The sequence below is a fragment of the Lynx rufus genome, unplaced genomic scaffold, assembly GCF_022079265.1.
Source record: "Lynx rufus isolate CCGP_SWC_20201006 ecotype Redwood Valley unplaced genomic scaffold, mLynRuf1.p SCAF_9, whole genome shotgun sequence".
Lineage (NCBI taxonomy): Eukaryota > Metazoa > Chordata > Mammalia > Carnivora > Felidae > Lynx > Lynx rufus.
In genome coordinates this window covers 83,770,022-83,786,773 of record NW_025814897.1, presented here as the reverse complement: position 1 = coordinate 83,786,773, position 16,752 = coordinate 83,770,022, and the positions used below count along the sequence as shown (strand labels likewise).

General features: G+C 34.6%; 1 pseudogene; it reads right to left on the bottom strand.

The window, feature by feature from the left end:
• Positions 1-2,542: 2,542 nt before the first annotated feature.
• LOC124506609 (uncharacterized) lies at positions 2,543-2,651 on the bottom strand (annotated as a pseudogene).
• Between the last annotated feature and the right edge of the window lie 14,101 nt (positions 2,652-16,752).

The following is a 16,752-nucleotide window of genomic DNA, read 5'->3' as shown; positions in this document are numbered from 1 at the left end:
GATGTTCAGCGTCGCTCCTTATCAGGGAAATACAAATCAAAACCACACTCAGGTATCACCTCACGCCAGTCAGAGTGGCCAAAATGAACAAATCAGGAGACTATAGATGCTGGAGAGGATGTGGAGAAACGGGAACCCTCTTGCACTGTTGGTGGGAATGCAAATTGGTGCAGCCGCTCTGGAAAGCAGTGTGGAGGTTCCTCAGAAAATTAAAAATAGACCTACCCTATGACCCAGCAATAGCACTGCTAGGAATCTACCCAAGGGATACAGGAGTACTGATGCATAGGGGCACTTGTACCCCAATGTTCATAGCAGCACTCTCAACAATAGCCAAATTATGGAAAGAGCCTAAATGCCCATCAACTGATGAATGGATAAAGAAATTGTGGTATATATACACAATGGAATACTACGTGGCAATGAGAAAAAATGAAATATGGCCTTTTGTAGCAACGTGGATGGAACTGGAGAGTGTGATGCTAAGTGAAATAAGCCATACAGAGAAAGACAGATACCATATGGTTTCACTCTTATGTGGATCCTGAGAAACTTAACAGGAACCCATGGGGGAGGGGAAGGAAAAAAAAAAAAAAAAGACGTTAGAGTGGGAGAGAGCCAAAGCATAAGAGACTGTTAAAAACTGAGAACAAACTGAGGGTTGATGGGGGGTGGGAGGGAGGGGCGGGTGGGTGATGGGTATTGAGGAGGGCACCTTTTGGGATGAGCACTGGGTGTTGTATGGAAACCAATTTGTCAATAAACTTCATATAAAAAAAAAATACACATTTTAGTTTCAAAAAAAAAAACAAAAAACAAAGTGGCCATGTCTATAGAGATCTTGCTCATCGCTGTTTTGATCTTCTCCTAGGTATCCATAATGGTCATTGCTAGAAATAAAATATAATTGATTACTGTATATTAACTTTGTATATTATCTTACTACTAAATTCAGATACACACACACACATATTCATTCTAGGTGCACAATCATGTTATCTATGAATTATGACAATTTTACTCGCCTCTCAAAATCCTCAGGAAATTCATTTATTTTTCTTATTTTATTGCTCTAGCAAGGAAGATCAGGAAGATTTCCATTAAAATACTAATAAAAGCCATAATAGCAGGCATTCTAATTTTTATCTCTGGGGAAGGGCTTTCAATATCTCACTATTAAATATCATGTTTGCTCTAAATTTTAAGTTAAACTTTACAGATTAACAAAATTTCATTCTATTTCTAGTTTGCCAAAAGTTTTCAGCATGAATGGCTATCAAATTATTATCAATTGCTTTTTGTATCTGTTGAAATATACATATGGTTTGGTTTGTTTACTGTACTGATCCATAATAATTTATTTTCAAATGATTAGCCAACATTACGTTTCTGGAAAATCCAAATTAGTTGTGATATATTATCCTCTTTATGTATTGCTGGATCAAGTTTTCTAGTAATGTGTTCAAGATTTTTAATTTTTTTTTATGTTTTTTTTATTTTTGAGACAGGGACAGAGCATGCCAGGGGAGGGGCAGAGAGAGAGGGAGACACAGAATCCGAGACAGGTTCCAGGTTCTGAGCTGTCAGCACAGAGCCTGATGTGGGGCTCAAGCCCACAAACTGTGAGATCATGACCTGAGCTGAAGTCGGATGCTTAACCAACTGAGCCACCCAGGTGCCCCAAGATTTTTTTATTTAGGTTTTTTTGAGATAATGCCTACAATTTTCCTTTATTGTATTATCTTTGTACAATCTAAGGCTCTTTAGTTCTCAAAATTTTTGTGGTATGTATTTCATCTTTATTATCTATCTTCTGGATTTTGTATAAAATTAATGTTATTTCTCCTTTTAATGTTTAGAAAAATTGGTAAATGAAGCCCTTTAATCCCGGAGCTTTCTTTGTGGAAAAGTTGTAAATTATGATTACATTTTTAATGGATATAAAGTTGTTTACATTGTTTCTTTTGTGTCCATTTTGACAAATTTGACTTTTTCTAAGAAAGTGTTTGGCACTATAAAAATGTCATCCCCTTATCTTTTGACTTCCATAGTTTATGGTAAATAGTTACTCATGAATCTTATTGTTTGAAGATGGTGTATCTTTTATTTCTGGCTGCTTTTTCTCTTATCTTTGTTTTTTACTTGTTTCACTATGAAATGCCTAGATGTGGTTAATATCTATATTTACTCTGCTTAGGGTTACAAAATCTCTTTGAATCTCTGTGTTCATATCTGTCATTAATTTTGAAAATTATTTTATTGTTATCTTTTTGAATATTGTTTCTGACCCACTTACTTTCTAATACTCTCTTACTGAGACTCACAATACATTTATGTTAAAACTTTTCACTGGGTCCTATAGGATTCTGTTTTTCTTTATGTTCTTTACTATTCTGCATTTTTCAAGATGAATTATTTTTACCAAAATAACTTAAAGTTCATTAATCATCTGTTTTACACTGTCTAATTTGTTGCTTATTGAATTTTTAATTTCTTCATTCTATTTCTCAGTCCCATTATTTCCAGATTATTTGTAATATATTAAAATTCTTCAATGAAATTCTTTACCTTATACATCTATTTTCCTAGATATATTAAACTGATAAGAACAGATACTACACTTGATCTTAGCCAAAAGCCTGAAAAGCGATATTTTTCCTGTATATATTAATTACAGTTATTTTACTGTCCTTAGATGATAACTCTAATATTTCTATACCCTATAGGTCTTCCTATATAATCCTTCTTTGGTTTAGTCATTTGGATCTATTTTCTAGCATTCCTGCCAAGTTTTATTAAACCTTAGAAATTGATATGAAAAATTGTACAGAGTCTGAATGGTATAAAAGACTAAGTAGTAAAGGTGTAATAGACTGGTATTGACTATGGGCAGGATCTCCTTAAATAGTTTATTTCCAATTTACCATTAGTCTTAAATCCTATCCATTTCTGAGTTTTTAACTAAAAAGTCTATGATATTTATGTATGTCTTTCTGGGTGGGCTCTCAACTCTAACATTTGTGTCTCTAGCATATTGGAACTGCTTAAATATCTGCTTGCCTTTTAGTCATCTAGTAACCATTCCCATGTTGTGTTTCCAGAATTGTGGCCCACAAATATTCAACTCAGGAACCAACAAATGCCTCAAGAGGAAATCACACACAGAATTCATGGCTTACTTTTCTGTAGTTCTCATTTCTCTGAGACCAGTCCTTTGAGTTGAAGAATTCCTTGGCAGCCCTAAATTCAAATTTTAATTGCACTTGTCCAGTAAGACAGCAATATCCAAATCATTACTTTCTGTTCAGCTTCTATATCTCACCATTAAAATCAACAAATTCCCTGATGAGAAAATTTAGGCATAAATACACACCTCATGTAGTTGTGCTTCCATTATTTCTGATTATCTCTAGCATCTTGGTTCCTTAATTCCTAGCTTGCAGTTTCCTGATATATTCAAACAGCTGCTTTGTTTCCCCCCTTAAATTGTATCTAGTTTGGTAGCTGCTCTTAGAGAGAAAAAAGGGTAGCTTAATGCTACCTCACCATAACTGAAATAAAAATATTCCAAACACCACTTTATATTTAAATTCAATTCCTATAAATGATTCATACAGTTATGAAGATGAAATTCAAACCTGTTTGTTGCTTTAACTATTACTTTTTTTATAAATTTAGCTATTTACATCAAAAATGTCTCTACTTTCATATGAGTTAACAATGGAGATTTGCTATAAACAAATAAAACTGAATTGTTAAATAAAAAGTTCCAGAGAATGTGGATTTATTAAACAAATTCTAAGGCTCCAACTATAATTCTTGAGAAAGTAAAATTCAGGTCTGCCATGGAGACCCAAAAGCTTCCAAGCACTCTACTAACAGGCCCCAATGAGAAGATTTGACTTAAACATTTATTATTTTTTCCAACGGAATTATTTAAAAAAAAAACAAATTATTTTCACTATCATCTTTACTTAAGTAAAATTGATTGATTTATCAGAATCTCATTCTCAAAGTATTTTTTGTGTGTGACTTGAAGACTTTTTTTCCTCAATGATAACAAATTTCTGTTGGAAGTATAAAATTTAAATAAGTCTATCCATCTGTGAAACCAGTATTTGATCTATATTACATGAAGTATTTTTATAGGTTTCCTTTTTTCTTATTTTCATAAATAATCCATTCCATCAAAATTAATTCAAGAGTCTCCATAAGAACTATTTACAGTAAGAGGAAATTAAAAAGGAAATTCTCGTTTCTACCTGTTAAATTTTATACGACCATTTTTAAATGTGGCACGTTTAGTGATAGTCATTTTGGACAATATAAAGGACGTTTCTTCCCAGTTGAATAGTAAAGCTTAACAGTGGTGGAAAAGGAAAAAGAAACCATAAATGAACAATATACTACTATCCACATCCTGAGGGCTTATAGAAAATAAGCTGGGGAAAAAATGAGGGATAACTTTTTTGTGTTGTGTCAATACTTTTTTTGCATAGTTTTTATAGTTAGAACCAAACTCCTACTCTTTTCCCATTGCACCATATTTCCCTTACATCATTTTTAGCTTTATTCTCAAAAAATTATTTTTAATAATGTATGAATGAAATAAAATCCTTCTCTGCAAAACAAATTAATTTGGGGAATTTGGCTAGGTTTTATATAGTAAGTCTAACTCATTCAGAGCTTATGTTCAAGCCTGATATTTTTCTAGCCATGCTGCAAATAGTACAAAATTTATATCTTTATTAACACTGTTCAAAAGTTCATTTTGGAAGAGGTAAAAATAGTTATATCTTTTGAAATAATTATATTAGCTAAAAATAGCAAATAATGTTTTTAACATCAAATTCTCTCATTAAAAATGTTGTCTCCTCTGTAAGCCTTCTTTAACCATTTTAATCAGTTATTTTCCTCCACATCAATCCTCCAAAAGTACTTGGCTCACCTTTCTACCCAGTGCCTCCACTAAAGTATGCAAAGTCCCATCTCCAGTGAATATTTTTATGTAACTCCTTTCTACAAAACTAAGGGCTGAGGCAGGGTCTCTCTTTGTCAAGGACTAAGGGGGTACTGGCTCTATTGTAGTGGATTGTTGTTACAACTTTTTCCCCTTCAATGTAATGATTTGCTTTAAGGTCTATACTCATTTTACACTAAACAGGTCACCAAAAAATTAGAAAAATATTTAATTATTTTTTTCTATTCCCAGCATGTGGTACAGTGCTTAAAATACAGTAGGTGTGAATAATTATTAACCTCCAAAATTTGATAAATGCATATCTCGAAATCTCACTGACATGCCACCTTCCCTCTTAAGGACTTCACTGTACTCTTCTCCAGCCTCCTTATACAATGAGGTTATGTATTTTATTTGATATTGATCTCTTTACTTTCTTATAATTATTTATATCATTATCATATCTCCTTTAAAAGAATGCCAGCTTCTTAAGAGCAGGATTCATTCCTAATAATCTATGTATCTATCTGGCAAGGGGTACTGTCAGTATTTGGAACACAATCAGTGCCTGTTGAAAGAATAATTAATCACACAGAGAGGTGTGAATTGGAGATGGTATTCTGCTTTCTTCTCTACCTGGGTTGCTGTGAAGCTCAAATGAAAACAAAAAGTCTATAAAAGTGTTACATAATTTTAAAGAATCAACATTATTATGGTGATTTCTGCCTTATATATATGGAACCATATAGAAGTTTTAGATATCTTTGATTCTCCACCATAGCTGTTATGCAAAAGCTGTGAATGCAGCTTCCAATTCAACATAATGTGGCCTAGACATCAATCATAATTGATGGGTAGAGAAAACTATTTGATGATAGAAACCATACTTAGAGTAGGCTTCAGTATTTTTCAGCCAAGTATTTTTTAACCAAGCTGAGATTATGCTACATCTATCCAAGAAATATTTTTGAATGTCTGATATGTGCCAGGCAATATTAAGTGCTAAGAGCTAAGGGTACAGTGATGAACAATATGAACATGGTCTTTGCCCTCAGAAAGTTTGTGTTTTAAGATGATTTATCTCTAAAAATATAGCTATACTTTAATAGTTTTCTGACTGAGATCTTTAAAAATTTTTAGGATAGATGCTTTAAACGGCTTTATCCCTTTACCTCTCCTGAGGTTTAGTGAATACTTTAAAAGGAAATTCCTCTGTGAAGACTTTTGTAATCAAGTTCAACCTTTTAGATCCAACAAAACAGTGCCCTTGTCACTCAGGTCTAAGATATTAACATTACCTCGTTAGCAAATCTTGATTCTTGGTATCAAGAAATCTAATTAATTTAGATGGATTAGAACCCATCGATATGCTTGTATACAGCAAAGGCAAGTTGTGTGCCTTGTCCACCTATACTCCTATAACTTTGTGTCTACCCAAATGAGAGCTTTGAAATTTTGTGTCCTACTCCTAAACAAATAAAAGGAAGAAGGTGACAACTTGTTAAAAAAACATCTGGTTGATAATGCCAGGCTGGAATCCTTCAATGATGTCAGTCCAATAAGAAATTTCTGCCCTATTCCTCTGACTCATCAAGTCCCAAAACATCATATATATTTTTCATCATATATTTCATCATATAGTTGGATTATTTTTATATTAGCAGGACTCAACCAAGAAAAATTATTTATATATAAATGATATAAAATTTAAAAATTATGCTTTTCTATCTATAGCATAATAGAAAATAATATACATATATATTCTATATAATATATGTGACTTAAATCATCTATTAACTTTTGTGAAATGCCCTCTAGTCTGTCATTGAGCTCTCCTTTTTTTCACACTGGCAAATGACTGTTTTTTAGTCAAAGAAGTCCTACACACTGATGCTGAGAAATATTGATTTGAGTACTCAGCATAGCCTCAAATGAAATGGTAATAATTCCACATATAGTCACTCAACTAACTCTGTGATAGAAACTTTCTTGAATCTACTCCACCCACCTTGTAGACTTTTAGTAAGTGTGAACATGGTGATTTATGTCTGTCTGACCTGCTGAAATATTAGTGAAGTGAAGGAAATTGTTGTAGATACAGAAAACAAAATTTGAAATTGTAAGAAAGGATAAAAACGTGTCTCTCCTCTTAAGACAGGTATCAGCAAGAACTCTGGTCTGTCCTTCATGTCAATGAAAAGTGATTATGTACATGCTACCATCAGAAACCAATTCTTCTGGAAATAGTCTTCTGTAAGAGTTTTTGGATACCACATTTTTCTAGTTTTTGTCCTGTCTCCCACACCACCTGTTCTCGGTCTTTTGGCAGGCTCCTCTTCCTTTGGCCATTCTTCATTTTTTATGTTTCAAGCTATCTTTTCTTTTTTCCTATCACTCTATATGTTCTCACAGTAACATTATACTGTTGAATAGCTTAATTGCCACTCATGTGTTGACATCTCCTAAATTTAGAGGTCCATCTAGTAACTTTCACAGAAAATTCAGATTCATGTTTTCAAATGATTACTGGGCTTTTATACTTGAATATCTTCCAAGTACTTTAGTCTCAAATATCAAAAATTAAACTCATTTCACCCCACTCCAAACCTGCTTCTTTCCCTGCAATTTCCCTGTAAATGGAGCCACTGATTATTGAATTGCCGAATAAGAAACAGGCGGCATCCATGTGTATGTCTCTCTTTTCCGTGGCCCCATCAAATCCATCGTCAATCCAGACAATTGTATCTCTTCAATATTTCTGAAATTCATCCAGTTCTTTCAACTCCATTCCTAGCTCAGGTCATCATTATCTCTTACCTAGATTTCTAGCTTTCTTCTAATCTAGTTTGCTTCTAATTCACCCTATTAATTGGAGCAGTCTTTTAAAATGCAAATATGCTAAGGCCACATCCCTGCCTAAAAACCCTCAAAGACTTCCCAGGGCCTTCCAGATAAAATCTATGTTCTTTCCTCTTTTGCTCTCATCATGCATGTACCTTTGCTGATGTGCCTGACCTTAGCTCTTTCATCTTTCCTTTTGAATTCCAATCCTATTCAATTTCTTGCTTCTCCCTGATAGTATCATGCTAGCACTGTCCCTTTTCTCTCGAATTTTATATATGCCATTCTCTCTGCCTGGAAAATTACCCCCTCTTGGCTTCTTTGAGGAAATTTTATCAGATAACAATTTAGATATTACATCACCTGGAAGTCTCTCTTGACCAATGTATCCTGAGCTCCAAATTTTCAATCCTTATTCCCTTCACCGATGCTCCCATAGCACCTCTACTTTCTTCCTATAATTCTTATCAACTTGAACTGCTACTTCTCTGTCCTCCCCTAGATTTTTAATTCTGTGAAGACAAAGAATGTTGCATTATTATTCACTCTTATAACTCCAGTACCTAGTGTAGTATCTATTACATAGCAGGTACTCAAAAAAACATGTGTTTATTCCAAAATTTTTATATCATTTCTTATTTACACACAATAGCAGATTTGTGTCGTTTATAGACACACCTCTTGACCCATCCTTACTTGAACAAATGTGCCTCTTTTACCTGATTAACATAGTGAGCTTTTGACTAAGATTAAATTTGAATAACCAGCAACAAAGTTTTAAATTTTCCCCAGCTATAAAAAAGTTTGCATATCAGGGTCATCTCTTAATATGTTAAGGGAAATATATCCCTCTTTTCAGTTACTTTTTTTTCATTTTGTAAGTTGTAGTATAGTTGCTTGGCTACATGGCTGGTCCTCTAAGGATAGAATCTGAGATTTATCCATTTTTTTTACATCTCAAAATGTGTGCCCACTGTATCTATTCTCCTCTGAATAAATGTTTGTTCAACTTAATTAAACATAAAACCAGGGAACCACCAGCTCCATCTTTCATTAGAGGCAATACTTAGAAAGAGTCTCCAATTTGACCTTCCAGATGTACTCTCCACTTTGCTGTGTGTATAGAGAGGCAGACTCAATGGACTACCTCAACAAGCTTCCTTTCCCTCTGTTTGGCTTTGGCCAATGAGAGGCCATGGCAGAAAAGGAGAAAAGTGAATTAAGCATGTTTATTCCACTGGATCTCTCCTTGCCAGTTCACTACTGAGTTCCAATAAATGCTTCCTCCACTGGCTGTCTCAATTCTGAGTCCCAGTGGCTGCTTACTATTATAACGATATACAGGATATGTGTTATTGTTGATTGGTTTCAACTCTTAATACACCTTTATATAAATAGGCCCTGCATCAAATTCTCCTCAGGGTGCCTGGGTGGCTCAGTTGGTTAAGCATCCAATTCTTGATTTCAGCTCAGGTCATGATCTCCTCACAAACTGTGTCAGGCTCTGCACTAGCATGGGAGCCTGCTTGGGATTCTCTCTCTCCCTGTCACTCTGGTCCAAACCCTATAGTGTATGTGTGTGTATCTGTGTATGTCTGAGAATAAATAAACATTTAAAAAATAAATTCTTCTCAAGCTACGCAGTTTGAATATCCCAGTTTTTCCTGCCAAAATCTTGATAAACAAGCCTTCCCAAATATTCTCTGTCCATATTTCTTCCCTGCTTGCAAATCTTCTCTCTACCCACTTTGGGTATGGATTGATTTGTTCTATCACCAATATGTTTTAAGAAATACTAGGTTCATCTGGGCATAGAAGTGGGAAACTGAGCACTTAACAAGAATGCAGTGACTCATTTCCTCTGATTCAGTAACAGGCCCAGTCTAGCATCAAACTATAGGTGAACCCAATCATAGTAATAAGGCAATCCTAGTCCACATTTCATCTGAAACTTGCAACCAGTACTCAGCAGACATAACTTTATACCTTTCACTCTTGCAGTTCTTGTCCATGAAGATCTACTAGTCCCTTTAAATAATGTTAGCCACTGTGAGCAAAGTAGCCACCTACAATAAAACAGCTATCTAAATTAGAGTAGTAAACCATAGCTTTCTTACTTGTTTTTAGACATTCCAGAGGACATGGTCTTTTGTCCACCATCATGTGTTTTTATGAACTTGATTGTATTCTGGTTTTCACTGCTATGGCCAGATACTCATGTAAGGATAAAATGCTTATCTATAGAAACTTTACATACTTTTATTTGGAGACCAACAGTACACAGATTAACTTATTGTTATCAACTTATCAACTCCTTGTGCTCTGGGAAGAATGGTATGTAATAGAGCATAACCATTACCTACATATCACAGGTTTGTAAATCATCCATTATTTTTCTAAAATTATGTTTACATCTTGCATACTGTTCTGTAGTTTCATTTCTAAAGCTAGCTGACTTGGTGTAGTTGATATTCTAGGTCCATTTTAAACTTCCTCCCATTAATTTTCTTTAAATGTTGGGCAATTGTAAATCACAAATTTTCCTTAAGTAACTCATTGGTGGAATACACAATACTTATCACCATTTTCAAGAATAGAAACTATAGTAAACTTCAGTTTCTAGATGTGTCTCACTTCCATTAAACTAAATTCTGAAACAGGTTATTAGATCTTCTTAATCTCTTTTCTCACTTGTAAATATAAATGAGACAAGATGTGTATAGAAGTTAACCTAATGCCCAAACACAAGTAAGCACCATGTAAGGTCAACAATACAGTTCAGGTCACTACAAATTAGTTGGATTTTAGTCTACTTCTCATTTGGCTTTCCCCCACTATTCAGTACTATATACTTTCTTCGCTGCAATGATCTCTCCCTTGGTTTCCATGACCTTATACTTTTTTCAGTTCTATCTCTTTGATCCTATTTCCTTTTCCTCTCTAGATTCATCCTTTATAAGTTCCAAAATATTACTTTAGGCTGTGAACTAAATGACTTCATCTCTGCTCAAATCTTCACTAATCATTAATATGCCAAGTTTTATTTCTATTAAGTCGTCTCCTCTGAACTTCAAATCCATATTTCTAACCATCTACATGAGATCTCCATTCAGATGTGTAACAGGTACAGTTTGTGATCTTAACCCCTAAACTTAATTTTCTTTAATGGTTTCTCTCTCAATGTATGAAAGCAGGAAATACTCATTTCTTGAGACTTGAAGGTATCTTTAATGCCTCTTCTCTGTCTCACCCTCCAAAAATCATCCAACTTCAAGTCCTATAGATTTTATTTGCCTAATATCTTTTGAACGCACTTATTTGTTCTGTCCTACCACAAATGTTTTAATCAAAATTTCTCATCTGAACTACTGAAAAAATACACTAACTCCTCCACCCATGCCTTTATATTTAAGCCAGAGTCAACTTAAAAAACAAAACAAAACAAAACAAAAAAACATCTTGTCACAGCATGACCCTGGTTAAAGTTCATGAATGGTTTCCCATTAGTTTTACAATAAAGCTTATTCCTTTTCATGAACTACTTTCACCTTTACCTTCTACATTCTTCTGCATTGATCTTATTTTAAACCTTTACATGTATCATGTTCCTTATGTCAATCAGACTTTAACATATGTTATTCCTTCAGGTTCATGAAAAGTTCTTCTAGAAAAGCTGCCCTAATCCCTCAGGCTCATTCAGGCTCCTTGGTATATGCTTTCATACCTCTGTGTATATTCCCTTCATAACATTTAATTCATTCATTTGTCCACTCAACAATTCTGGACATACTAGGTTTTTGCATTAAGGCTTGCAGACAAGACAATGAATGCAATAGACATTATTTCTGCCCTCATTGAGTTTACATTCTAGCTTTTATAACTTGTAATTAAGGTTTATGGTTGTTTGTAGTCATATTGGATTAATATCTTTTAACAAATGGTTATCTACATGAAAGTGGAGGCTTTTTTTTTTTTTTATCCTGTCACTTCCTTTGGACACATGACAAATTACTCTAAAACTTAGTGGCTTAAAGCAGTAATTGTCATTTATTTTCTTTCCTGGTTTTTATGAATGAGGAATTTGAAAAGAAAAGAGATCGGGCAGAGGATAAAAGACTATGGGCTTGAGGGGCGCCTGGGTGGCTCAGTCAGTTGAGCATCCGACTTCAGTTCAGGTCATGATCTCACAGTCTGTGAGTTCACGCCCCGCGTTGGGCTCTGTGCTGACAGCTCAGAGTCTGGAGCCTGCTTTGGATTCTGTGTCTCCCTCTCGCTCTGCCCCTCCCCTGCTCATGCTCTGTCTCTCTCTGTCTCAAAAATAAATAAAAACATAAAGAAATTTTAAAAAAAGACTGTGGGCTTGAATTATCCTAAGTTTCATTTTCTCACATTGAATCATTGATTCAGACTGTTGACTGGGAATCTCAGTTTCAGTGTTCCTGGATCTCTGTCTGTAATCTTCATCCCTACATGGATTTCACTATGAACTTCCTAAGACAGAGCCAGTAGAAGCTGCATTGCCTTATATGAGCTAGGCTTAGATGTCATACAGTGTCACTTCCGCTGCATTTTACTGCTTGAGATAGTTGCAAAGTTTGCTCAGGTTCAAGGTAGGTGTGCAGAGACACCTGAAATGCACATCTCAGTGAGAAGAGTGCCAGTCACATTGTAGGAAGAGAATGTAAAATGAAATGTACACACACATTTATTTTTGAAAAATACAATTGTCCACACACATTATTATAATCTTATTACCTAGCACTTTGTATGTAGTAAGTGATTAAGAAAATATAAATAGATGAATTACCAAATGAAATCACGAAGAGGCCAAATCATGAAGGCTAGATTGTGACATGTTTATTCCCAGATATTTTTAGCTGCTCTCAGGAGTTATAACCTAGCATACAAACCTTTGTTTTTTCCTAACAACTCACTCATTATTGCATGTGAGTTTTCTGTCATGTAAGTATTGAAGCCTATGAACTAGAGATAGGGAAAGAAATTCGGTAACTTCTCAAACTAGCTCTATCCCAATCAATTTGAGTTTGGGGACAGTATGTAATTCAGTTCTTAATTGTGCCAGCTTTTCCTACTCTCATTCTACAGATTTAAGCAATCATTGCTTGGGAGGATGAGTACCTTTGATCAGCAGAAAATGCAAGTTGAATTTGGAATTGCCTCTGTCACTCAAGATCAGTCCAAAGATGCATCCCACAGGATAAGTCACCAGTTAACTACGGTATTTACAGGTGTCACTGAAAATGGGGCATGTCTTTTCTCTGTTGTAGAGGAGGAAGGGACAAAAATAGAATTGACAGTTGTCACAACACTGAATTTAAAGTCAATTAGAGCTAACCATACTATGGGGTTCATGAGTATTTCTCACATATATTCTCTTTAGGCTCTGTTGTGGGAATCAATAGTAGAAATAAAGAAAAGAAGGAAAGAAAAAAAGAAAAGAAAAGAGAAAAAAAGAAAAGAAAAGAAAGAGACAGAGAGAGAGGGAGAGAGAAAAAGAGAAAGCAAGGAAAGGGAGAAAGGAAAAAGGAAGAAAGGAAGAAAGAAAGATTTTAAATACTGCAACTTTAGATATTGGCTTTTGAAGCATTCACATATTTCTGGTTGTGGGATATGTTCCTATTTTCAATTTGTTGGAATTATTATAATCTTGTCCTCTGAGTAAGTAGAGTTTTTCTATATTTGGATAATATTTCCTTCCCCTATCTTATCTACAGAACCAATACAGATGATGATTTAACAAAACCCGGTCAGAGACAGATAACTTAATCTCACCTGGTTCTTCTGGTGATTTTTTTAAGCAAGTCTAGCCTTTCTGTTCCTCTAACCCAAACAACAAACTAGTAATTGACTAAATGAATCAAAAGTCACAATTAAGTACTATAACTCATCAATCTCTTCCTCTTTATCTTTTGTAAACACAAAATTGTACAGAAGTAGTAGGATATGGCTGCCCTCTCCCCTGAAGCACCAATAAATAAAATTCACACATCACTGTTAGAATCACACACACACACACACACACACAAAACAAAAAACAAAAAACAAAAAAAAAAAAAACCACTTAATTAGCTGTTTGTCAGTCCCAGTTCCAAAATCCTGGGAAACAGATTCTTACCAACCAGTTTTTTTTTTTTTTTTTTTGTCAAATTACCATGAATATGCTTCTTCAAAGAAGGAACTATGATGTCTTATATACCTGGCTAAGGGATTCTACCTCTGGAAAGGCAGTGTGGTGCAGTTCTTAAAGAAGAGGAATATTACATGCAGATGGTACAGAAATCCCAAGTCATCCATGCCACCTGCTCACCACCTGTTCTCAAACCTTGCCTCCACAACCTATCCTCTGAGAGACTTTAGGCAAGATATTTCATTCTCTAGACTTCATATTTATCACATTTAAACTGGGATCTTAATGAAGTTTGTTTCTTTTCTGTCTCTCCTACAGATTTATGTGGGAATTAAGTAAGATAATACATAGTCTAAGCACACTATGGCACAGAGTTCACAATTTTGCTCTTATAATATGAGCCATAATTACTATTTATCATCATTACTGTTACTCCTATTGACAAACTGTATTTATTAAATGTTTCCTCTTACGGGGCTCTTTCTTGTTGCCATTAGTATTGAAGCTTCTGTTCTGACACCAAGAAGTCAAAAATCTTGTACTAAGAGCATTAATATCATCTACTACCTAAAATACTATTGAGTTTCTTCTTTGGGCTGGACGCTACTCATTGCATGAATTTCATACTCCAATATTAATAGTCCAAGAACCTTAAGTATTCTTCTTTGAGGTATGGTGCTATTATTCCTTACACAGGTGACAAACAATGAGGACTTTTGATTTTAAAATGTTACAGAGGGGTGCCTGGGTGGTTCAGTCACTTAAGCCTCTGACTTTGGCTCAGGTCATGATCCTGTGGTTTATGAGTTAGAGCCACACAATGGGCTCTCTGCTGTCAGCACAGACCCTGCTTCAGATCCTGTCTGCCTCTCTCTCTGCCCCTTCCCCGCTCACTTCTGTGCCCTATCTCTCAAAAATCAATAAACTTAAAAATAAAATAAAATAAAATAAAATAAAATAAAATAAAATAAAATAAAATAAAATAAAATAATAAAATAAAAGAGATTGTATTAAGACATCTCTATACTAATTTGTGCTCACTCTTTACTATGCCATTCTTCCTTAAGCCTTTAGGATATGCCCATTGATACTGGATACCCTTCGATTTAGGTATCTTTAACCTCTATAATACTTGTTTGAGCAAAATTTACTTAAACAAATTTATTCTTGATTCTCCCCTCCCAAGGGTTCCTTTGTTTCCAAATAAATGGATTGGAGACTTTATCCTCTTAGTTTCAAGATATATCTGGGCATGATTGAATGAGGGTGAACATAACACAACTTTAGGTCCTCAAACAAAGATTCCCACTTAACAAGGCAACAATCAAGAGTGGACAGTGAAACCTGTATAGGAATACAATTATGTAGTCACACAGGGTCTTGAAATCAGAAGGGCTTTGTACTTGGTTTAGTACTCTGCTCTCACCATCTTGCAATTCTTAATGATTTTATCTTTGTACTTGAATTTTGTAAGTGAAGTACAATGGGAAAATAAAGCAAACAAGATGCATGCAAATGCGTGTCCCCTGTTCCTTGTCACCCCATTTACATATAGCATTCATGATGTCCCATGAGAACAGAATTCAAATGGACTCAAAATGTGTGGCCGCTTTGGTGAGACTCGCATAAAAGGAAAACCTGTTAAATTTACAATAGAGTAAACAAGGGTATTAATAGCTCTAAGAGGTCACATTTTGTTTGAACCAGAACTTGCTTGAAATGTAGAAAGAAGATAATTAAAAGAAACAAGAGCAACCAAGAAATCCTATCATATTCTTCTTACTCATGTTACTTTCCTGTATTGGTCAACCACTTAGGCTGAAAATCATAACATAGAACATAGAAAAGGAAAACAGAGCAATCCATAGTCTGTTTTCATTTCTTATTCATCAGTAAGCCAAGGATAGACTGTACTGGTAGATGTGCATGTGTCAAGGAATAGAAGAAGTTGAGTTAGTTTTGTGAGGTATTTCTATAGCTCTGGTAAGTGTAAAATACATATGAAGGTATGAGCTACAAAGTGCATATTATATAACTAAAGGGATTCCACATAATAATTATGTTCTAATTATTATATTTAAAATTAGCATTGCACAATATTAAGATGAATGGTAAAATTTACGCTCATTGCTTCAAATTTTATTTTTTTTTACTTAGAATGGCATTAAACACCCAATAATAAACATAACCACAGATTGAGAGTGAGACCACAGAAGGAAGAAAAACTTTTTAGCATATTCAACATAACATTTTCCCGCTTTTTGTACAAGGAGATCTACATTTTCATTTTGTACTAGGTCTCACAAATGATATACCTGGACCTAAAAGTAGAATCAATTAACAAAGAAATTTGATGTAGGAGATTTATTTCTGGGCATTTACTTTCCTTTTCTAAAGTTCCTTTCCCCCCTTAATCCACAAAGCATTTTGTTTTTCTGGGAAGTTGTGTTTCTCAGGAGATCTTACTTAAAGAGAACAGTTATTATGTAAATGTTTGTTTACCTTCCCTGTTGACATGCAGAGAAACACCACTGTACCTCTCTATATTTCTACTTTGTTTTGTTGCCTTCTCCCCCTGGAACCCCCCTCCCACAAAGTACTTCACACTTAGATTTCATGAGTGATGACAAGTCAGATGGCATTTTTCAACCAAGCTCCCTTGGGTGTCCTAGCAGTTTAGATCACCTCCATTGCAGACAAAGCTGCTAGAAACACATGCAAAACTCAGTTCCCTTCAGAGTTATTCTGAGAACCTTAATTCATTTGAGAAGTGGAGGATGGCAAAGAACTTCAACCTACACTC